Source organism: Rattus rattus, chromosome 5 (assembly GCF_011064425.1).
Source record: "Rattus rattus isolate New Zealand chromosome 5, Rrattus_CSIRO_v1, whole genome shotgun sequence".
Classification (NCBI taxonomy): Eukaryota; Metazoa; Chordata; class Mammalia; order Rodentia; family Muridae; genus Rattus; species Rattus rattus.
The window spans coordinates 40,620,873-40,636,499 of NC_046158.1; the positions used below are offsets into that span (position 1 = coordinate 40,620,873).

Below are 15,627 nucleotides of genomic sequence, written 5' to 3' on the forward strand. Positions count from 1 at the left end.
TTGACTCTATCTAAGGAAATTTCACGTTGACATGATCACATGGCATGAGTTCTGAGGAGTCTGTGTGACAACAAGGAGCATGTTTGCGCTGTGATTTTTCTACTGAAAAACCCAATACACACAACCAAGTCTCCTGGCAATATAATTTTTTTTTCTACCAACATTTTAGAGCACAGGCTGGTGTAACACTGTAAAGATCAAAGCAGTGCTTTGTGTGAACTGGTGAAGAGGGAGAAGAATCATTTGCGCTTTATTCCCCATGATCAGAAAGAGAAAACTTGGTGTTCAATAATTAGGATACCACATGAAAGGCCATATATATAATAAAAGTAATCTCCATAGAATTAGCTGTAGACTGTAAGTAATTTTTCAAGATAATCTCTGAAAGACAAAGGTACACTCTATGTAGTGCTGAGCTCCACAGAAAACTTGAAAAATATCAGAGTATCAAAATATCCAAGTAGGTAAATAGGTGGTAAAATGTGGCACACGGTGACAAAGAAACAATGTTTATTATTTAATGATTAAACATGATGAGGACAACTTCAGAGTTCATGAAAATATAGAGCAATATAAGCTCAGCCCGAATATTTAATCTTACCCTTGTGAACAAATAAAGTATGAAAGAAAATGGCCTGTGATCTCCGAGGACATTAGAGATAATAAAGAGTCAATTAAGATACTATACATAGCAGGAACAATATTCTATCGTTGTTAATTTTGAATGGTATAGTGGCTTTATAATTTAATGAAAAAGCCTGTGAGTACTGATGAGACAGCGTCTTTAAAGTCCTTTAGACAAAGGTGTTACAGAAGAATAGAGTCTGGCTATTATCAAATGTCTACAGGTTTTAATAATATATTGTCTCATTTTGTAATGTACAAAAGAACTATAGTTAATCACTAAAGAGTTAACCTCATGATCATGTAGTAATTTACGCAAAATAGTATTTTTAATTCTCACCAAAACTTCACAATCTGGAAACGAGTACTCTGTGTTTGATGGCTTGGCTTTTACAACTAACAGAGACAAAGCATATGATGTCATTGAGAAAAGTTCCTACAAGAGGGCATTGCTATATTAACTTAGATTGTCTTTCATGCCACAACAGATCAGCTAAGGGAAGGTGACTACACCAATAGAGAACCATGAACAATCGGAGTTCCTTGTAGTATCAAGCTATCCTAGACATCTTTTGAAGGTAAGCACTGTGTTCCTACCATGACTAATTTGCACTCTGATTACCCTGTAAGCCTTTTACTAAGGATTCTGATATTATACTGTTTAAAAATGAGCATGTGTAATCAAGAATTGTGTCATTGGTTTAGTTCTTTCTAGGAATGTTCTTTGTGGGGATGGAAGGTGGACTTTGGCAAACTTACTGAGAGGATGTAGGGGAAGCGATGCATTCCTTACCGCAGGGAAATTTCTTGGAACACCATGCACAGCAAGCCAAGAAAGGAATCTTTCTAATTGTTAAAGTAATTGGTTTCTCAATTGGTGAAGAAAATTTTCAATAAATATAGCTCTCCTCATGTTGCAGTGAGGACACTTGAGGGAGTAAATTTTCTCCCCCTCCCCTTCTGAGATATCTGTGAGATTACTGGCTGTGTTAGCATAAATGTCTGTTAATTTTGTTTCTGCTGTGCATGCAAGTTTTTCTGTCTACAGTCAATAATAATCAGCTACTAGATTTGGAAAGAATGGGAATGGCAGGGACAGCTGGAAGGTTCTCACACGTCTCTGAGTCTCAGCACAAAAATAGGCCAGATTAACAAGATGGCAAAACTAGAAACCTATGAATAACATTTACAGCAAATCTGTGTGTCAAGCTATTCCCACAAACCCCCGGCTGCAGAGCTCCCGGGACACACTATCACCATCCCGCAGGCTGTGGGTAATTAGTGCCTTGTAGGACAAAGAAAAAAGTCACAGGATGTCTTACGGTCCTGAGAATCACAGATAGTCCAGACAACTTGAGTTAGCCTGAGAATGGCTGAAGCTAGCGATGAGTTTGCCAGACGTGCTTATGTAGTTTGCGAGATCTAACCAGATGCCTCTTAGTGCACAAAGCTCCCATGTCTCTTAAAACTGCCATGCCAGGGTCACAAATGCAGCAAATATTAGAGAAGAGAGAAATCACATAGATGCTGAAAATTGAAATTATGAAAGAGGTAGCTATATAAAATGGAGGAAGAAATTGACCCTTGATGTCTTGGAAAGAATGACATATTATTTCTGACAACTTCACGAAAATAACAAAACAGAGAGTGTGGTAAGAAATCTTATTTGAATTCTAACCTTTCTTAAAATTGTGAAAAGACTGTATAAAGATTACTCTTCAAATTAACTCCTCTTAAGAAACATGTGAGAGTATTAACAGAGATGGCTCAGCAGTTAGGAAAATCGAGTCTCTTTATAAGGACCTGGGTTCATATTCGAGAAACCACACAGAAGCTTACAATGGTCTAGAAGTTCAGTTCCAGAGTACCTGGTGTCCTGTTCTGGCTCTGTGGGCATCAAGCACACATTCAGTGCATATATACACATAAAAGCAAAATATTCAATCATAAAATAAATAAATCTTTTTTAAAAAAGATATCTGCTGCTAGACAAGGAGTTAGAGAAAACAAGTGTGGGAAATGTTCAATGTTAAGCATGTGTGTAATCATTGAAGTAAGTCTATGTGTAATTCACAGAAAGAAGAACCAAGGCTATGTGCACACATAATGTAGAACTGATCTCCCCTAATGATGGCATTCATATACTTTATATGTGTGTGTAGGAATTAGAAGATGCACATGCTATAAGTATGTCACTGTTATTTTATCATTCTCATTCAAGTCATATACAGAAAGGTCATATGGGATATAGAATAAAATAAAAATGATTACTTTTACACACACACACAAACACACAGGCACGCACACATGCACGCACGCACGCACGCACGCATGCACGCACACATGCACGCACATACACCCACACAGAACCACTGATATGTCCCTCAAATCCAAATGTCATTTGAATGCCAACCTGAAGGCACATATGGAATGGTTTACACCCAATCTCACTCTTGGGTTGCAGTCATATCAGGCACACTAAAAGTCCTTTACAAATACAATAATTGTCTCCTCAGGTTGTGTGAACAATACTTCTATAAAAACACTGATTCAAAACTTGGGTGCTCTTCAAGAGAAGTAATTGCTCTTAAGCACTGAGCCGTCGTTCCAGTCCTGCAGACCCTTTTTCAAGATAGCCTACCAGCTCATTAATAAGGAGAATTTATTAATCCATTCATGAAGGCAGGGCTGTAATCATCTAGTCCTACCTCTTACAGCTCATAATGGATATTGACTTTCAGCTTGAGTTTTAGGAGAACAAACTATATTCAAATCACAGCACTTCCTCAGCCCTCTCCAGTAGCCAGTGTCCCTGTGTATACGTGTATTCATATAGCCTATAAATATTCAACACATGAAAATAGTTCATGCTCTTTTTTTTCCTTCTTGAAAATAAATGGAAGCATCATAAACAACAAACAAAAACAAAAACAAAAACACCGACCGACTCATTTTCGGCTTAAACTTCAATCTCATCCCCTGGGTATCTTAAACCAGAATCTGAAACAACAAATCTGAATGGTCTTCTATATCAAGCATTTCAGATAAGGCATCCTTGACATGTAATGAACATAAATCTTAGAATTCCAATGTGAACTGGAAGTACAGAAACAAATGTAGCAAAACTTAATGAGGTGTTTTATTTTCCCAGATGTGTTCCTCTGTTCTGTCTTGCAAAGTAGTCTGGATGGAGAGACTGAAAACAAGGAAGATATCTGTGCTCAAGTAATCACATAGATATTCTTACCTGCAAAGGAGAGATTCCTTTAAGAAAGATCTAGATATAGGTCTAAGGCAAACCATATCTACAAGCCTCAAAAATCTTAGATGTAATATTGAGAAAGTTAATAACAGCAAGGTCCACCATGGAAACAATTAACAAAACCCAAACAAGAAACAGACAAAAAGGACAATGTCAGAAGGATTGAGAGTTTATGTGATGATTTGTCTTTTTCCAAAAACAAAACTATTTGAGTTTCAAAGAGCTTATTAACTGCCAATGACCGAAAACCTAATATTTAGCAGAAAGAGATTTCTTGATAGAACTATATATATACATATATGGATTCCTATACATATATTCATATATAAATTTATATATATATATATATATGTGTGTGTGTTTGTATATATATACATATATATATATACACTCATATCATATCAAGTACTTCTGTTGCAGTTTCATATAGCAGTTGACTTTTATTGTTATAACAAGGGCCTGATTGAACACTATATCATGGGAAGATTCATTTTTAACTCACATCTCCAGAGGGGTCCCAAGCATCATAGGAAGGAGGTATGACCTAGTAGGACAGGAAACACTGGAATAACCTAGAATTGTGCAGGAGAATATCTGTAGTATGGTGGCCTACTTTGCATTCCCTTGGAGTGCTCAGCTAAGGAAATGGTGCCACCTGTATCAGGACTGATTATATCTCTTTTATCCATCCTCTCTGAAGTCATTTGACTGACACACACAGAACGGTAATGTGCCTCTCCCAGCCACTCTACACTTCAATAAACATCATGAGGCAAAATTCTGACAATTGTTGGCTATGGAAACCCATTCTCTTTGTATGAAACAAACCAATAATTGAGCTCTAACTTCTGCATTCACTCTGAGAAACTTGCTCTTGCTCTTTGAACAACAACTTTGTCATTTACAAACTGAAGACCTCACGGTAAATAACATGTTAAAACAGAAAGTGCATCCAAAGTATCTGGTAAATGGCAAAGGCTCTCAAAGTCAAAATTACTAATCCCATTCATATGATAAGCATTATTTTTCTCAAACTGGTGATTTACACTAAGGTGTAAATCACAAATTATTTATTTATTTCAGTAAAACTGAAATAGTGGTTATTAAGAAAATTATACTAATTTCTCAATAATATCTATATATTTTTAAAATAACAAGATTGTTTTATTAGTCCATCACTCAGGTTTTACACACAACCCTCCCTCCCCTTCTCTGTTCCTCTCTGTTTCTCTCTGTCCCTCTATTTCTGTCTCTGTCTCTGTCTTTCTCTGTCTCTGTCTGTCTCTCTGTCTCTGTCTCTCTGTCTCTCTGTCTCTGTCTCTCTCTGTCTCCATCTCTCTCTGTCTCTCTCTCTGTCTCTCTCTCTGTCTCTGTCTCTGTCTCTGTCTCTCTCTCTCACACACACACACACACACACACACACACACACAGGGGTTGAATCGGTAAATGAAGGAAATTGACTTTTGTAATGCTTCATATACTTACCATTTTTTGTTGAAACCCTAAAATCTCTTAGCAACTTGCAAGTATATTAAATGGCATATTACATTAACATCATACTTCAATATGCTATATACAATACATGTGTGTATATGTATGCATATATGTGTTTGTGTGTGTGTGTGTGTGTGTGTGTGTGTGTGTGTAGGTTTGTTAAAAGGATTCATGATCATTTGTGGCTACAAGCAGCCTTTGAAGTCGGCCTTTACCTCTCTAACATTACAGTATGATTTTTGAGTCATTAAAGAAAGACTCCCTGAATAATCAGACACTTTATTTCCTTGTGAAGACTCTCCCAATCAATGCACAAATATATTCAGACCACAAGCTGAGACTCATAAGACCAGAGCTGAATCAAATGCTCTCATGGTGGAAGAGGCAAGTGTTGAAGGGCAGACCATGCCAGGGACAGCACCTCTTCAAACTGCAGGCAGGAGAATGGGACATTCACCCATTACAGTAAAGAGTTAGGGGACTTGAACCTTGAATACTTTTTATTCTCCTTACAGCTTATTGTCGCATTATGCATCACTCTCCTGAAGCTCTGGGGGATGATGGTTCTCGTGAGCAGACAGCTGGACGCAGATGCTTCTGGTCCCCTTTCTCTGCATTCTTTCCCGTTGGGGAGTTTCTATTTTGTAAAGATCCTGATTTAAAATACCTATTTCTGGTGGGCACAGGAAAGGGAAAAGACTGAAGTCAAAAAGGGGAACTTCCATTTCTTCCCTGCCACATGACAACTCCAGAATTGTACGTGTTAAAATATAAATACTTCCACGGATTCTCTTCTTTAAAAACCCATTGCTTTTTGACTGTCAGCATATTTGAAAATAAACCTGACTCCCATGTTCTTATAGGCTAACAGAATCTGTTTCCTAGTGATTGTGTTAGGGGTTTCAAAACTGATGCTCTCAGTTTTTTCCCTAACATTTAATCTGTTTCTTTTTTGAGGCTGTCAAAGCTTTTCTAACAAATTGGAAAATCATTGCTCATTCAGTGGGATTTAGATTTTTTTTTTCTTTCCTGGATGAAAACGATACAACAAATCTGTTTTGGTGTCTTAAGAATCAATGAGTTCTGGCTTAATGAAATAGTCAAAAAGTGATTGCTCATTTCCAGTGTCTGGGTTGTACTTTCAAAAAGTTTTGATCCTGTGTTTGCCCCATGTGTGTAACTTGTGTCATAGTTAACTGGACTACAGTTTGCACAAAATTGGATGTTTGGTTAAGAAGAATTATTAAGGTTATTGGTGTATTATTACTAATCACACTCATTCATGATCTTGAATATCTTGTCAATCCTTTGCTAAATGACTAAAGAATAATTTAAACATTCATACATATTTTAATAAACTATCTATTTGTACCTTATAAAATTATTTTAATTCTCTCAGACTAGCCACACCATTTTAGCCCAGAACAAATCCATTTATATTTCTTTATCCAACTTATTTAACATTTTGTGATTGGTACTTTACATTACAATAAATCAGGGAATGAGAACACCAACAGCAGGAACCAGATTATCTTGCTGCTCTTTTGGAAAGATAATGAAAAGCATTTTCTTCAAATATCTTAATCTCACAATGCGTTGACATACCCTGAAAAGCTGGAAACTAAACAAGTTAAAGTGAGGTTTGGAAGTCAGGTTCAGAAGTCAGATTCAGATCCAAACTTTACAGACGCTTATGGATCAAATTAATATTAATAATTGACAATATTAAGTCATTTAACCTATTTTGAGTATGCTTGGTTTTGCAGGTGTATGCTTGCATTTGCTTGCAGGCACATGTGTGTGTGTGTGTGTGTGTGTGTGTGTGTGTCTGTGTGTCTGTGTGTCTGTGTGTGTGTGCAAGACAACCTCACATGTCATTCCATAGTAACATCAGTCACCTCAGTTTTGACACTGTGTCTCTCATTGATATGGATTGGTAAATGAGTGCAAAGGATTCTCCTGTTTGTCCTCTCTGCACTGGATTACAAGTGTTTAACACTAAGATATTTTACCTGGATGTTTTGGATTCAATTCAGGCATCATTCTTGCTTGGCACGCATTTTACCTACTGAGCCATCCCCCAAGAACCCAACGTTTATCTTCCTGACAGCACTACAAAGAAAAATAAAACTATTTCTGGAAGATCACTTCTTTCTTTCTTTCTTTTTAAATAATAAAGAACAGTGAAAATATGAAGCTCCATGGAATATAAACATTGTTGGGTATATCATCACTATAATTAATGGTTGTTAGAAACACAATCTTCTCCTTGGAAATCAGATACTATTCTACTTCTATTCACTCTTGTCCTCCTTTGTGCTGGAGTACTGAAAAAAATTCAAACTATTATTAATAATCATAATATGCATAGATTAGCCACGGTGCTAAAACAATTTGTACAATATAATTTTGTTCTGTCAGATTAATGACACACTATCAAGTAGAGACATCTGGCTCCTACCTTGAATATCATGCTTTATCTCTACATGCCATCACTGAAATGTTGTCTCTCAGAGGAATATTACTCATCAGTTGTTTAAATGGATTAAAGTATTCCAAAAGTAATTGCAGCAATTATGCAGTGATAGTCTGTCAGAGAGTGCTCTGTAGATATGATAGAAAGAACTCAACGTGTGCTCCAGTAGTTAAAGGGAGAGACATCATATCCCGAGCTAAATTATTATTCACGAATTTCATAGAGTCTCTAATTCCCTTTCTTGCAACTTTGGGTTTTACAAACAGTGATCTCTGTGCCTGGGACATCCTCTTTCAACTCCTGATTCTCCCTGGCTGATTTCTATTTGCCCTCTAAAATCTTAAAGCAGACCTCCTCTAGGGATCCCTTTTCAATCACCAGTGCTCAGTGTCATAACCACTTGCACATTTTACATTTGTTTTTGTGTTTCTTAAGGGATACAGCTTGGTTCGCATTTGGAAATAAGGGCTCCCTCATTTTTCTTGGAATTCAGTCGGAAATCTGTGGCAGCTGACATAAAAAGTGAGCACCCCTGGGAAGCCATATATAGATATGATATATATGATATATATATATGATATATATATACATATATATATATATCATACATGCTATGCAGGTTGCACTTTTATATTGAGAAATAAAGCTGGCTGAATATATGGTAGGGATTGGAGAGGGAAATATATTTTTAGTACAAAGCAAAAAATAAATCTCAAAAATGATATTATAGAGGTCTCCCAAAAAGCCACTGAGGAGCTGAGCTATCAGAGGTATAGAGAAGATTGTTTTAATGGTGGTCATCTACCTTAAAATAATTTTGGTTTTTGACGATGCAGTCAAATAAGATAAATATCCACCATGGTAATGATAGAAAAGCACTCACCGTAAAATATTTTTGATCCCGATTAACTCCATGAATCATTATTATCTCCACTCTATGCATGAGACACCTGACTTATTGGTCGTTTAATGAGTCAGAAGAATGAAACCTAAAGTTACAACATAACCAGAGCAATGCCATGGCTGACATACATCTGCTCATTTTACTCATCCAGAGTGATGAATGAATTCATATGATATGAAGAACTTACATTTTTGTGCTAGAATATAGAAATTTGAAATGTCAGAAAAAAGAATTGACTTGCTATAAATTTAAATCTATGTATGTCATACATAAATACACATACATATACATACGCATATGATCATGGTATACAATAAAATGTTAGATTTCAATAAGAAAGAATTCAAAATACATGTTTATATTCAACAAAGGCAATTTTTAAGCATTGTGCATAATATCTAAGTGACAGTCACTCATCATTTTGTGGATCAAACAATGAAAATCTCATTTTTTTTTTTTTGGTTCTTTTTTTCGGAGCTGGGTACCGAACCCAGGGCTTTGCGCTTCCTAGGCAAGCGCTCTACCACTGAGCTAAATCCCCAACCCGAAAATCTCATATTATTATGTGTCCAAAAATTGGCCTAACAACACTGACTTTTCAACACAGGCCTTACCAGTCACTAATCAACACATTATCACAAAAAGAACAAAAAACAGCTGAGTACAGTCTTGATTATCTGCACTAGAATTTCTAGCAATTCTGTGATATCATGTATGATGGACACAGAGCAATCAAGCAATCAGTTTACCAACTGTTCAAACACTGCATGCTTGTTTCTTAGAAAAGTGCAAAGAAAGAGGAAGATAAAACTTATTAATGTAGAAAATAGTTTCAAAAATGTTGGATTACAGTAAGTCTAGGACCTTTGTTATATGAATTTTTAAAGGGTTATAGAAAATGCTATGTTGTCAGCTAATAACCATAGGTGAAAATAAAATTAATATATACACTGGTAATATTTTACTAGAGCACAATATCATTTCAGTTTTCCTAATATCTCTCCCCTGCCACTGAAATTGTATTTGACGTTGACTAAATTACATGCTACATTTTGTAATTCAGTTCCCTTAGAGAAATGTGCCTGTTACCAGAATGGGCACTTGTTGATACATTTGAAAATTAAAAGAGACAAAATAATGGAAAAATATTAATCTTATCTCAATGTGAACAATAACAATAACAAAATAGTCAACTCAGAAAAGAAATCCAATTATTGAAATCTTAGAGGAAGACATTAGAGATGTCACCTTTCCTTTCTCCAAAGGGTTTAAACTGGCTTGTCATGTAACACTTTTCTGTACAGAAAATTCTGCCTTTATGTTACAAGTTGTATATGCTAATTCAAGATGAAAATAGGGGTCAATATTTCTAGAGCACTATCTTTTGAAGAATTATTAATTTAAAATATCAATTTAAAGGTCTGCAGCCCAATATGGTCAGATTTTTCTCTCTCCACGTGCAGCCCAGGGCAGCCATTTTCCTTAGATGTTCTCAAACTAAATGCCCAGGCTTTGACCCTGAGCACTGGCCAACTGTCTCCACAACCCGCTGGCTTCTCTAGTGGTTGAGGGGAAAATAGCTTTGTGGCAACAGAGTATGAAAAGAGAACAGAAACATGCTGGAAATATATCTTTGTCTCTCGTATTTAACTCAAATTCCATATTAACGTAGAGTTGGCAATGAACAGGAAAAAACTCATGGAATCTCAAAATGGGAGCCTTATATTTTACCAAAGCCTCTGCTATGACAGATGTCAGAGAGATCATATTAAATAAATATTTATCACTCTTAAAGAACTTGCAATATGAATTAGGATATGCTTTACAGAACATCATGTATTGTATAATCACTTGAACTCTGAACCTAATGCACTGAATGCATACTCTGTACCATTGAGCTATATCCCTGGGCCTTATACCAACATTGAGTTATATTAAGTATTATGTTATGCTTACAAATTCCAAGTGTATATAATTATTTAGATCATACTAGGCTTGGGGAAAAGTGATGAAAATATTTTATAACATTTATAAAACCTATCCAAAACTAAAAACAAAATGTATGTTAAGGAATATGTGTCTGCCGATGACATTGTGCTCAAGACATGTGTCTACTCAGGATCCAATGACACCTCCTGCAAGCACATGTCTTACTCCAGAAAGCAGACATAATCCATTGGAGCAAGAGTAGATATAGGTTTGCATATTCAAAGGAATTTTGAAAGTACCAGTTTGTGAAACTGAAGAGTGTAATGGCAGTTTTATTATTGGAGTCTTGCTCGCTACAGAATGTGTGCTTATGAGAAAACTAGAACTTTCTATAGCATTTGTTGCCTCTTCAGAGAATTGCCATAGCCTGGTGTATTCAAGACATTTGCCTGACTCCTCACTAAGAAACTGTATGGAATTTTCATCCTGGTGAGTTTGCTATATTCTAAGTCACGAAACTGTGACAAACTGGTCTATGGGTATTAGTTCAATTAATGATGCTCATTGTTCCCCATAGGCTGAAGAAAACACACTGCTCTGTAGTGTGAATGACTGGCTAGTTTCAACTAAAGACGGATCAGGTTTTAAATTATACAAGTAAGAGCTCACTGAGAGGAGGATTCAGTAAAAGGTTGATAATTAATAATGCAGTCAGCAACATTGTTTTTTTCTTATCAGTGAACCTTGAGATCCAGTTCTCTCTCTCTCTCTCTCTCTCTCTCTCTCTCTCTCTCTCTCTCTCCCCCCCCCCCCCTCTTCATTCTTCCCTCCCTCCCTCCCCCCTCACACACACAAAAAAAAATCTTAAAATGCATTAAAAATTAAGTTTAAACACTTTAAACCAACTGTTAACTAGTGCTTCCAGCTGGAGCATTCATGATGCAATAAAATTAGAAAGTTGGAAAGAAAACACTGCACAGAAATGTACTTGATTTAAAAGTCAGACTTCACATTTCAAAGTTCCTGGTATTTCGGATGAGCTTCTGCTGTGCGTGCCCACAGAGGTACACTTTCAAGTCACAGAAGAGCACTCTGCCAAATGTAAAATCCTTTGTGCTCCATTTGCAGACAGGAGAACTTAGGGGGCTTTGCTGGGGACTGCAGGCTGCAGCAATTAGGATGGCTTAACCAACGCAGGAAGCCGTTTTCAGATCCCCCATTGATCCTACAAAACCCTAGGAAAGTGAAACTTTTATAAAAGTGAAAAAAGTATACTTACTTTGGAAGGACTTCAGTGATTAGGTGAATGATGACTGTGGTGATGATGAAGGGGAAGGGGACAGGGATGGTGGTGATTGTGATAGTGATGATGATAGGGATGATGGTTGTGGTGGTGGTGATGATGATAGGATGATGATGATGATGACAATGATGATGATGACAACGACGATGATGATAACTATGAGAGTGATGATGATAATGAAGGTGACAATGATGATGATGACGACGATGACAATGATGAGGAGGGGAAGCTGGTGAAATTAGAAGCAATTCTTATATACCCAATGGCTGCTGTGTGCTTTGGGTGGAGACTCTTATCCTCTAGGTAGGCCTGCTAATTATTCCCATCTTACAGATAAAAATACTGTGTTAGATGGTCTGTCAAGGTCTTCTCTAACCTAAGGCACAGTTAGGAGCTCAGATGTGCATCAGTATTTTTTTCACACTCTATCATCGTCCCATTCAGCCCAATTGAAGGTAGTCAAACTCCTCCAAAATGTATCACTGCAGCTGTCACCTATGTTACACATTTGATTTCAGAACGGAGCAGAGACCTTGATGCGCTGTTTGCCCTGGAGTATCTTCTCTCACAGGAAAGTCATGTCACCCATGTGCAGCTGCCTGTGGGAGGGAAAAGGCTTCGGAATAATGCTGGTTCACATTAACTGTCTCTTGTCTTTAAAAAGGCAATAACCACAGTCAGAGGTTGGTCTGGTCATTTAAACCCACACTTTATTTTCTGCAGTGTGTGTTACTGAGACCTTTAATGAGCACAGTTGGAGCGGGGAGCTTTCTATTTCTGAAAGCCAAGAACATCTCCAGTTCTGTGGTGTTCCCTAGCAGTACATCAGAATATGCATTCACGGAAGCCCAAGGACAAAATTTAGTAGCATATCTTTCGACAGGCCACTGTTCCTTAGGAGGTTCATGTTCAAATAAAGCAATCCTTGCAATTCCCTAGAAGATCACACAAATCTGTTTGGCTATGAAACACAGGATTTCATTTTCGTTGTTTTTTTTTTTGTTTGTTTGTTTTGTTTTTTTTTTATTATAACCTTGAGGTTATTCAAGGCTGAAGCTGATTTCCCTTTAAACTTGAAAAGTCAGAACAGAATTCATACATTTAAAAGAGGTAAAAACCAAATGGAATTCATATCCTTTAAGAAAGAACCTAGTGTCAAAATATCATTCTACATAAAGAGGAGTATATGAATAAGACTTTACTACAAAGTAACTAAATACCACTTATTTCTAGTGAATATGTAACTGAATGAAAAAATTTAAGTGTTTTAGAAGAAATCATTTATTATAGTGTCATATTTAATTTTATCAAATAAGCATTGATCAAATCTTTTTCATAACACTTACAAACAGAAGTGTATATGTGAATAATAAAGCAATGGACAGCACTAAATACCATTGTAGATATGTTGTGCATGTTACATAAGTAGGTAAACAACCTAGATATTAACAAATGAGTTCTCAAAGGATGGGTGGATAGAGAGGAAGCAGGCATGTGACATCACTGGGTCAGTCTTCTCTACTACAGCTCTGCACCTACTATGTCTGGACCAGTTGGCATTCCTGAGAGTTTCTCAATAACAAGGAGCATGCTCTCCATGTTCAGAGCCTATTAGTTCTGTCCATGAAGCTATGCAGGCTGAGACTTGCCCTCTCTTTTCATCCATACTTTCCACCAAAGTTACTTTCCAGTGACTCACGTTCCCTCTTCCCTACTAAAACTGCATTTTCCCATCCACTTCTCCATATCCTTTGTACCTCTTATATTTCTTAACTTGCAATGATATCAAATGTCCTACAGTAATTTCTTGTTTATTCTATACAGTGTCATCACCTTCATTTCATTCTAGACTCATTGGGTGGAGCCTTTGCTTCTCTTTACTGCCAGTTTGGTAGCTCCAACAGCATAGAGTTAGAGGATTTCTGAAATGCTGGAAAATATTAGGACAAAGCATATACAATTTAAGATGATAGTTAAAACATTAACGGAATTCGGATAACGTTCCAAAGGAAGGCAGCTCGGATTTATTTGCCAGCCAACATTCCAAACTAGGGGAGTGTTTTTATTTGCCAGCCAGGGAATATAAGGTAGAACAGAGAGAAGAGAGCAGAAAACAAAAATAGTGTGGAGCGTGAACACATCGCGGACCTCAGTGCTGAACTAACTGAAGCATGCAGGTCCAGGGGCAGAAGCAAGATAATTAGATTCCCCCTTAGGAGAACATCTTGTCCTCTCCTTAAAGATACAATCAAAGGGAGGGAAATGGCAGGTAAGAATAAAGACAGAAGTTTAAATGTGCAAAGAATGAAGAGCGGTAAATGAAGACCCTTTATCTCCATGGTGTCTGGGCAGAAAATAGAAGGTGTTCAACAGAATGTCAAAAACAGTTGCTAGAAAGGATCACAGGGGCTTTCTGGATGCTGAATATTTGTCCACAAAAGAACAAATAAGTACCTACACTAGATCATTAAATGGAAAAACACGCAGGTAGGATGTGTGAACCCAGGGAAATCGGAATGTCAGGAAGGCAGATGGGACAGTTAGTGTGCAAGAAAGCATTGAGACCCTCTTTTTGAACTGTAGCTGGCATGTGGTGAGACACAGGGCAGTGGTTGCACTTGTCATTGCTGGAGTCTCTGATTCTAAGGATCAAGTTTATGCTTCTGCTAAACTGTGCGGGGCCTTAAATAGTACAGCTCATCTTAAGCTGCCTTAGCAACGTGACTTTCTAAATGTGGCTCAGCTCTTTGTCACCTATAGAATAACCCAATGCGTAGTAGTAGCCCCAGTACCTATTCACTTCAATGTGAAGTGTAAATTAAAATTAATACCAAAAAGGAGAAATAAGGTCCAACTACCCAGAAAAAAGAAAAATGGGGCCTGTGAGAACCTGAACTTTCACCCTCCCTTGCTATACAATGGTTCCCAACAGTTTTACATGAAAGGTTTCTTTGAATAATACTTAATGGCCTGCTTTCGGCCACAATGTTCTACTGGCCGTGTAAAATGTCCCAATCCTAATCCACAATGTCTGTGCTTTGGGAGTGTGTGGTACATAATTAATATGATTTAGCTGTATGGGCAGATTATAGTTTGTTCCTCCTACCCCCTTGTTTCCCCCCTGGTTTGTGGTTTTCCTTCTGAGCTCTGTAAAAGAATCGGGGTCAGGGGTCGAACTCCTCTACTCCCTGTGTGGTGTATGAGTCTCGACCCCAGCATGCTGGCCTGAGCTCTCGTTTCATCTCGCTTACAATAAAACTTCCTCGTGTGATTGCAGCAGGTCGGTGTCTGTGTCCTACTGGGTGCGCGCCTTTCCCGAGATTTGAGTGGGGGGCTCCCTTCGGGGGTCTTTCATTTTGGGGGCTCGTCCGGGATCTGCGCGACCACCCAGGGGTCCTAGACCCACTTGGAGGTAAGATTCTCTGTTTTATCTCAGCGCTGTGTCTGTGTTCTGTCTGGGAATCTGGTGCGATCGCTGTTTCGGTTTTGCGGACGCTCAGTGAGACCGCGCTCCAGGAAGGAGAGCGGGGTGGATAGGGATAGACGTGTCCAGGTGTCCACCGTCCGTTCGCCCTGGGAGACGTCCCAGGAGGACACAGCGAGGAGGACCAGGGGCGCCTGGTGAACCCCATCTG

General features: G+C 37.8%; 1 protein-coding gene and 1 long non-coding RNA gene across 8 annotated transcripts in view; both read right to left on the bottom strand.

Moving 5' to 3' along the window:
* Positions 1 to 15,627, bottom strand: part of Kcnh7 (potassium voltage-gated channel subfamily H member 7) — a 489,779-nt gene that overhangs the window by 338,620 nt on the left and 135,532 nt on the right. The window lies entirely within an intron of this gene.
* LOC116901456 overlaps positions 14,780 to 15,627 on the bottom strand; it is a 22,076-nt gene continuing 21,228 nt past the window's right edge. Inside the window, exon 3 of the long non-coding RNA XR_004387996.1 lies at positions 14,780 to 14,791. This is a non-coding gene — a long non-coding RNA (uncharacterized LOC116901456). The remainder of the gene's footprint in view (positions 14,792 to 15,627) is intronic.